Here is an 8,645-nt window from a genome sequence, read left to right as displayed (position 1 = left end):
ACTAAAATTTATTTAACACTGTATAATTAAATTTCTCCCTTCCCTCACGGTGAACATTACAAGGGGTTCCTAGGGGCATAAATTATTGTTAACTGATAATCGGTGCTCAGTATATCTTAAGTTAATTTCGAGTAAAATGTAGTATCAAACAGGAAGCGTCTCAGTTATGTTTAATCATTTTAAATAACGCGTCCTAGAAAAAAAGACATGTGGGCTCACAAAGTTCGCATCGAAACTCCAACATAAACGTTAGAATATATATCTTATTTTATCAATTGTTGTTATTTCCATAACGTAAAGAAATTGTCTAGTTATAATCAAAAGAAAAATAATATATGATTCGGATATTATTGTTTTACAATTAACATTGACTCACCTGCTCCATATCTGCCAATACTCCCTTGAAGACAAAATTCCACAAGTGAAGATCTGTCATCATTAGGTACACACTGGTAGAGGTTTCTACCTAGTGTATCATTAGGACACCGTAACTTAACGCTGTTGCTTATCCAAGTGAGACCATCCTTAGGACAAGCAGTCATGGGACTGAATTTTACATCCATTTTTCATCTACAACAATTTATGTAGTAAATAGATACAAATTAATAAATTGAAATCATTTTGGACTTTAAGAAAGAAAGTTAAATTTGTTTGCTTCTTCCTTTTCTTTCTCTTTATAATTATGTAGTACTTACAAATTCATCTATTTTTTTTTTTTAATTCTTTAAAAATTAGATTTTTATTCATTATATCTTAACTACCATGGATGATGATATTTATCTCTATTGTTACGCCATTATATTTTACTTGACATCAAAACTATAGTGCAATATCTTTTGCATTAGAATTGACATTTGAATGGCGTAAATTTTGGTAACTCATCAGAAAAATAATGTAAATGTAAGAAATGAATTTAAGTTTTGAACGTTCATAAGTTGCTTGAACTACAACACTTTACGCCGGCGTATATATCATGAAGCGCCTACACCTTTTATGAAATATGCTGACCAGTGTGAAGCGTCGTAGTTCATGTCCTGATGAATCTTCATAACTTAAATGCATTGCTTAATTAAATTGAATAACTAAAATGCTAGATATGAAAGGTACAACGCAAAATGTATTTATAACACGAAATGTAGTAAACATGGATTATAAAATTTGGTGTAATTACATTTCGCTTCGAAATTAATGCATGATGAAATAAAGGAAAATGTAATAACACACTCCTTAAGATTATTACATTTTGCAATATTATATTTTGCGTCTAGATCAACGCTAAATGTAATAATGAAAATGTAATAACGCGAATTTTGGATTATTACATTTTCCGTTGTTACATTTTGCGTCGACTGATTGATTGATTGTATATTGTTTAACATCCTTCTCGAAAAATTTTCACTCATATAGAGACGTCCCTTCTGTCGGTGAAGGGCTTGAAATTTTGACCTTTATTTGGCACTCAGGGCCATTGAGCAGTGATGGATCTTTATCGTTCCAACGCCTGCCGCTGACATGAGCCCTCGGTTTTTAAGGTCTCATCCGAAGGACCCGCAACTTTCACTTAGGTCAGTCGGGGCCGTGATTACTCACGACCTCCAGATCACGGATCGAGTGCTCTACCTAATGAGCTACCGTGAACGATCATTTTACGTCAAGATTAAGGAAAAAGCAAGAACGAAAAATGTTTAAACTCTTTTTGGTCAGCCAGATCGAAAAAAAAATACAATAGATGATCGGCTAATGAAAAAACGATAAAACAAAAGAATAAAAATAGACACGGGACGTAGCTCACGGTGTTGGTACACATTGACATTAAGTCAGATTGACGTAATTTAATTCATAACGTTGTTTTTTTCATTTTGAACCTTAAACATGCATATTTTGTTAAACCTTAAAATGAATGTCAAATATTAAAATTAAATAACAGGACACAAAATATTCAATGTTTGATTTTTTGGGGGAAATATTAAGATGTTAAATAATAAGTTGTATAAATGATTAATTGTAAAATTTTATTCACTGAAATATCAAAGGCACTCAGTGAATTTTATACAGTTTATTCCTCTTTCTTTATTTTCTTACTTTAAAAATCATGTCTTTTAAAGAAATAATACTGATTTAGCTTTCCCTTTCAACCATTTCTTTTGCATTTTATTTTTCAGTTAAGTCATCACAAGTTTCTTTTTTTTTCCAATATATAATAGTTTGCAGTTCAGTGTAAATTTTCACGTTACGTCACGATCTAGCTGACAGTTACACTCAAGATAATTCGACACGCCACCAAACCGCATACTTTACGACTGGAACGTTCCTTTTATCCCTGATTGGTTGCTCGTGCAACATATTTTTTTCTTTGATGTTGATAATGCGTTGACCAATCAAGTGAATTATTTACCCTTGTTGCATCTGACAAAAAGATCGTGGCGTTGCATGAAACTTTACACTGAACTGCAAACTATGATTACGTCCACATGCGCCTTGGTTGCATAGATGATAATCAGCGTATACAACGGGTAACGCGGGGGAGTCGCTAAAAGTAAGGGGGATTCGTTTTTAACGTATGGGAGAGTCGATTTTCACCGCTTCGGAGTCAGAAGATATGTGGGAATACCGCGCGTTACCTGTTGTATACGGTGATAATGAGACCTACCGGTAAAATTTTTATGCGAGAACTTCCTACGTTTCAATGGAACTGGTCGTCATTTAGAATAAAAAATATATGCCGAGTACACGACCAGATTTTTTTTATTATAATATTTGTGCTGATGTATCTTTGTGATATGATTCGGTTCTTTTATGAAAGGTTATCATTATCTAATCTTTTATTCTTTTATTGGGTTAAAAATTGTCTTGCTTTTGTCAGCCCAAGTAGTAGGCTACTGTTTAGTTTAGTCTTGAAAACTGTGGAACAAAAATGAAAAAAAAATCATAGTAAAGCTAAAGAATCAATTTAATAAATTCTTCTTATACATGAATTGATATTTTTGATATGTATCTGAGACATTTAGAGTAACAATACAGCGATTTTGCGTGCATAACAAAATGGCTACAAGTAAAAAAAGCCTATCTAATATTTACTTTGGAAAAGTAATATGATATATATCAACTCAGTTACTCAGTAATCCAAGCAACAATATGTACTAAAGGATTATTTACCAAAACTTACATTTGTCTTGAATTTCATTGTAGTTCGGTGTATGTTGAATTAATTTGTGTACTTTACAAGGTAATAGTTTAGATTTACTACTGAGGATATAATGACCCAAAATGAATGCGTTTAAAAGATATGATAGAATAGCAACTAGTGAAGAAATGGCCGCCTTTTTCAGTGTCAATAATGTCATATCAATTGTGGGATACAAAATATATAAATATAAAATGAAATGTAGGTTGCAAAACGAAATAGTAAATCAAAATGCAATGTTATTTTTTTTTGAAATCGTCTTTATATCAGTATTATGTTATAGCAAAGAGTGCAAAAAGTGTTAAATGTAACTACTATCTTTTGAAAAAGTTAGCAGACGAATTATAATCTTTATACGTTGTAATTAAATTGATATTTTATCTATATAGCTATTAAATATAGAATTTTTTTTTTCTTTTTTTTTTTTTTTACTGAAATATTTATGTCTTTTTGTGAAAATGAAATATTAGTTCTTCTCTATTGTAAACTTTTGTAAATTGAAAATTGAAAATTGAAAAATATACCGATCCAGGGAGCTCCTGGCACCCCAGGTGAGGTATTAACCGAGGGCTTCTGAGGAAGTTTTACCTCAAAATATGTTGTATGTTATTGGAAATAAATGTATATAAAACTAAAAAAAAAAAAAATAACTCTGTGGGTGAGGATTTGAGTGGCTGCTGGTCGCGTTTCACAAGTGGCCGTATATTCAAGTTAAAATATATAGTAAAATCTTCCTAGCAAGTTAAAGTGGCCGCTGATCGCGAGTGGCCATTCATTTCGGGTGGCCGCTAAGACAAGTTTGAATGTATTTTTATTTATTTATTTATTTTTGGAAGAAAGGGGGCTGAAAGTAATAACTTACTTTGATGATTTATACAACATGTTATAAATAAACCAAAAATTATATTCTTAGGGCTCTAGATCTGATCAAAATATAGAAAAAAATAAAAGCGATTGATACTAGACGTACATAATTTCAATACTGACTTTCAGTATTGAAAAATAAAAAAAAATAAATCTCATGAAATTCCGTGAAGTTCAGTAGTGATATTGTATTGATAATATAAAACGAACATAAAATCAGTTACATACCGATGAGGATATCTCTAACTATAGAGTAGCGGTAACCACGTGTGTATTAATTATAGAACATCTAGATTTCATAGTCTGGCTATCACATTGCTTTAAAAATATGTTATCAGACGAAGACTAATCGAAACTTAATCAAACTTAAATGAGGACAGAAATTCATCTTCCGACTAAACACAAACCAAACGATACAAAAACTTAAGTGGTTTTTGAGAAAACTGACATAATTATTTCTTAAATGAGATATTTTGAATAAAGAAAAGTTAAATCAAAATAAAATACTTTATACAGTTAAATATGAATGAGAATATTTTACTTACCGGTATAAATTGTTAAAAGAAAAATGACGCTAAGATTGCTTCGTAGACTTTTTTCCTAGATTAAAACACTATCCAAAGAAATCATGTTTACAGATTAAATGTAAATTTTCATTTAAGAGAATGATTCGCTGAAACTTAGGTGTACATAATCATTGACATTAATGTTTAAAGTATCCAAATGTAAATGTCACAACGAAGTTGCTGATAATAATAATAATGCTAGTAATGAAAATGTTGCTAATATAACTTTACTACAATCAAAAGTAAAAGTTTTTGACAAATGTATAGCAAGGTTGATTAAAACATGATACATGTTAAAATCTTAGTATTGAAACTTGTAGTTACTGTAGTTCTTTATAAATATTATATAACATAATTTTCGCATGGTCTTAAACAAATACACTTTTCAAACAATTACAGAATGTCGATGATAAAAGGTTACAATCCATAAAAAATACGGCAGTCGGTTTTCAGGTCTTATTGCGGTAAATTAGAATATTTTTACTATGAATTTCAGATCGTCATGTGTTGTCTTTCTCTTATTAGAAAATATGTTTCATTTTTTTTAAATTATGATATGAAAAATTAAGTTTGGAAATCAAGAAAATGTTTCTTTAGCAAGTCAATCATGCACATTTTTCAAGGTATGATTTCTAAAACAACCGGGACAACAGAAATCAATTAATGGTTTGAACTTAAGTCAAGTACTTTTCGATATGTGTTTGTCAAATTAGAAGTGATGCGTATGCGCCGTACTGATTTTTTTTTTTCAAATGTCTTACATTTTTTTCATAGTAAATGTATTATAAATATTTGAAATGATAATTAAATCAAATAACGCTATATATTTTTATTCATCTTTATAAAATAGGCAGGTAATTGCTGGGGCATACTGTAAAATCACATATTTTCGTGGGGTCAAAATTTCGTGGTTTGAGGAAAATCTCTTGGTTCGTGGGGATTTGATTGCGTGGATCAAGAATTAATGCTTATGTATGTAAAATTTTACATTTTGTGGCGGTCATGAATTCGTGGGTCTCGGCGTACCTCGAAAACAATGAAAATTAAACCCCCACGAAAATTTGTGATTTCAGAGTAATAAAATTTAATGTTTCACAATGTTACATGTATATTGAGCATTAAACACGCGTTGTATGCCATAGTATCCCTTCCCAATTTTTTTAATGAAAGTACAATAAGCATTATGATAATTCTAGTTTCTTTCCATTTTAACATAGTAACTTAATTATTTAAAATTAAAGCTTCTGTATACACAATATGTAGTAGTATATCAGGAATTACAATTTTAAGACTGGTAGATAGTGTCTGTCTTATCAAAGCAAAAAAAAATGGAAGATACACGACAGACCTACAAAATAAAGAATCAGAAAGCAGGGATATTATAAGTATAAGTGTTTTTTTTTACATAATTTTCCAAATGGTGCACAAGGAAGTACACGTTCAACGAAAAAGTAGATCAGTAAAACCAATTATCCTCGTTCAAATTAAAAATAAGGACGGATATCGTACAGGCTAGACTCCCTGAAAAAAAAGGAGAGCATTGTAGAGTTTTCCCCTAAATGGATGACAATGTAACAATTAAGATTTATCCATGTAGTCTTTGTAAAAAAAAAAACGACAGACTGACAAGTGACACCAAACTTGTTACATGTAACTCTTATCCATTGAAATAATAATATGTCCTAGACACGAGGTACATGCTACAATATCGAAAGATTAATTTGATAGGTTTTAATACAAAAGATCCCTATTCTTGTGTATAATATAAAGCCTATACCTTCTGTTTTAAGAAGTTTTCTTTACTGTCAATTTCCAAAATATCGAAACGATATCATTTTCTTATTGTTCAATGGGTTATGGTTTTCGTCATAATATTTGGGTTTAACATGCGAGTTACTGGAAAAATTTAGAAAAAGATTACCTTGTACTGAATAAAAGTGAATATTTCGATATCAAACTGGTAAATCCTTTCACAATCAAGGACAACAGATCGACAGTTGACCCCAAATTATGATATTATTTTCACTTCAAACAAAGGTCAACAAGTCATCAGTTACCCAACAACAAATACCCATTCAATTTCTGTGATAGCCCAAAACAAAAGTTGATAGATGGGCAGTTAACTACCCCTTAGAAATATTTTAACTACCATAACATTCTTTCGAATTAATAAGCTACGTTTTGCATCAACTAACACAAGACATACGGGTTAGTCCAAACTGTCAACGGTCAACTTTACTATTCGTCGACCTGTAAACTGGTCAATCTGTCGACCTTTTACCCCGTCGAATCGTCCCCTTTCGACATGGAAAACCCTTCGACTTTCTTCTATAGTATGATATAATGAACCCCTGTCAATCAAACAACCTGTCATTCCGTCGAACTGTCTTACTGAAAACACTAACCTGCCAAAAAAAAACAACAATACATCAACATGTCAACCCCTGGGCCTGTCAACTTGTCTATCTGTCAACCCTTGGACCTGTCAACTTGTGTATCTTTCAACCCCTCGACCTGTCAACTTGTGTATCTATCAATCCATCCACCTGTCAACTAAGTATTATGTCAACCCGTCGAATTGTAATCCTGTAAATATCTAATATAAACCGGTCTTCATGTGAACATGTCTAAAAAAATTACCAAGAACGTTCTTAAGCTATAGATATATTCTCTATTTTTTTCTTTATTTTATTTATTATAAAACATTAAATCTCAAACCCTTTTGCGTGTGGAAAATAATTACTGGTACTCCGTTTTTTACTGTACATCCATGCTGAGCCACATTTTGTATGATTTGCGTTATTGCCGACTTGCATTTTATGGAAGTTCCCCGTTAAAAATATATATATATTCATGAATATTTTTTCAATTTTTAATGCAAGTCAAAAAAATGTGGAGCATTTCTTGAGAATAATGAACATTTTAGATATAACTCTAATTCTTGGCCAAATTATTCGATATTAACCTGGTTTGGGTCAGATTACGCTTTATAATCCGCGAAGCAAATCACATATTGTATTAAAAAAAAGCGTAAACTGAACCAAATCAAGTTAAAATCGAATAATTTGGTCAAGAATTAGAGTCCTTCCTTATTATTTAATGTTTAGAGAATTAACAACTATGGGTGTAAAATTTTGCTGCTTTTTATGAGTTCAAATTTCCTGTTCAATAATACATCCCTAGTAACGGAGGTGATTTGAATCAAGGGGACGTAATAACTGATAAACAGATCAAGCAGTCATGATGTTTGTTTACGCGAGGTGAGAGCGAGCTACTGTTGGCAGTTAAAGGTACATTTATTAAATCTGAAATTTTCCATGTAATCCCATGGACTGGAAATGTCGGGATTCCATAGATACAGATGAATAAGCTAGTTGTCAAGTGGTGTGTCCCCATACCAAACTAGGTTATCAAGAAATGGTTTTCGTTCCTTTTTGGAAATCAACTAATGAGAGAATAGAATAGAAACAAAATTAAATTATTTAAAACTAAGATAGAAAATCTCCATCACCTTAATATAAATTTGATGAAATTTTGGAATGTTTTGATGCAACCAGCACTGCTCAGAAGTTACAGATGCATATTAGAGGATGTTTTTTTTTTCCTTTGGAAGTCTCTGTGTTATGGAAGATGATAACACGTCAAGTAAATTTCCTCACATTTTATTCGATGACAGGATATCACGTGAATAATTGCCTGAAATAAACGCACTTATACTTTAAATTTTCTCAGGAAAAGAAAAAGGAAGTTAACGAAAAGTCAAGATAAATTTGTTTTGCCCTTTTTTAAAGTCCTTTCTTATAGTGCTAAAATGATAATGATTAAGAACACTTTAGTATTAAAAATATAGATTTAAATGCATTTTAACTGAAACAAATTCCATGAGCCAGGCAATGAGGTTTGTCCCCAGTAAGTATACACTGAAAATAACCATAAAGCAGCCGTCAGCGGGGAGGAAAATTTCCCTTCAAACTTTCAAATATTTGGAGAGCATTTCAAACTATCTGAGCAGGCTTTAAACTCACTATAAC

The 8,645-nt window shown here is 31.3% G+C and overlaps 1 long non-coding RNA gene across 1 annotated transcript in view; it reads right to left on the bottom strand.

The window, feature by feature from the left end:
• LOC134232941 (uncharacterized) overlaps positions 1-8,265 on the bottom strand; it is an 8,477-nt gene extending 212 nt beyond the window's left edge. The window contains exons 1-2 of the long non-coding RNA XR_009984881.1: positions 8,126-8,265; positions 377-570 (exon numbers count right to left, since the gene is read on the bottom strand). This is a non-coding gene — a long non-coding RNA (uncharacterized LOC134232941). The remainder of the gene's footprint in view (positions 1-376; positions 571-8,125) is intronic.
• Positions 8,266-8,645: the final 380 nt, after the last annotated feature.

The sequence above is a fragment of the Saccostrea cucullata genome, unplaced genomic scaffold, assembly GCF_032062105.1.
Source record: "Saccostrea cucullata isolate Sc308-1 unplaced genomic scaffold, CSIRO_AGI_Scuc_v1 ctg4163, whole genome shotgun sequence".
NCBI classification, from domain to species: domain Eukaryota; kingdom Metazoa; phylum Mollusca; class Bivalvia; order Ostreida; family Ostreidae; genus Saccostrea; species Saccostrea cuccullata.
The sequence above is the reverse complement of the archived record's forward strand: the minus strand, read 5'-3'. Positions and strand labels throughout refer to the sequence as shown.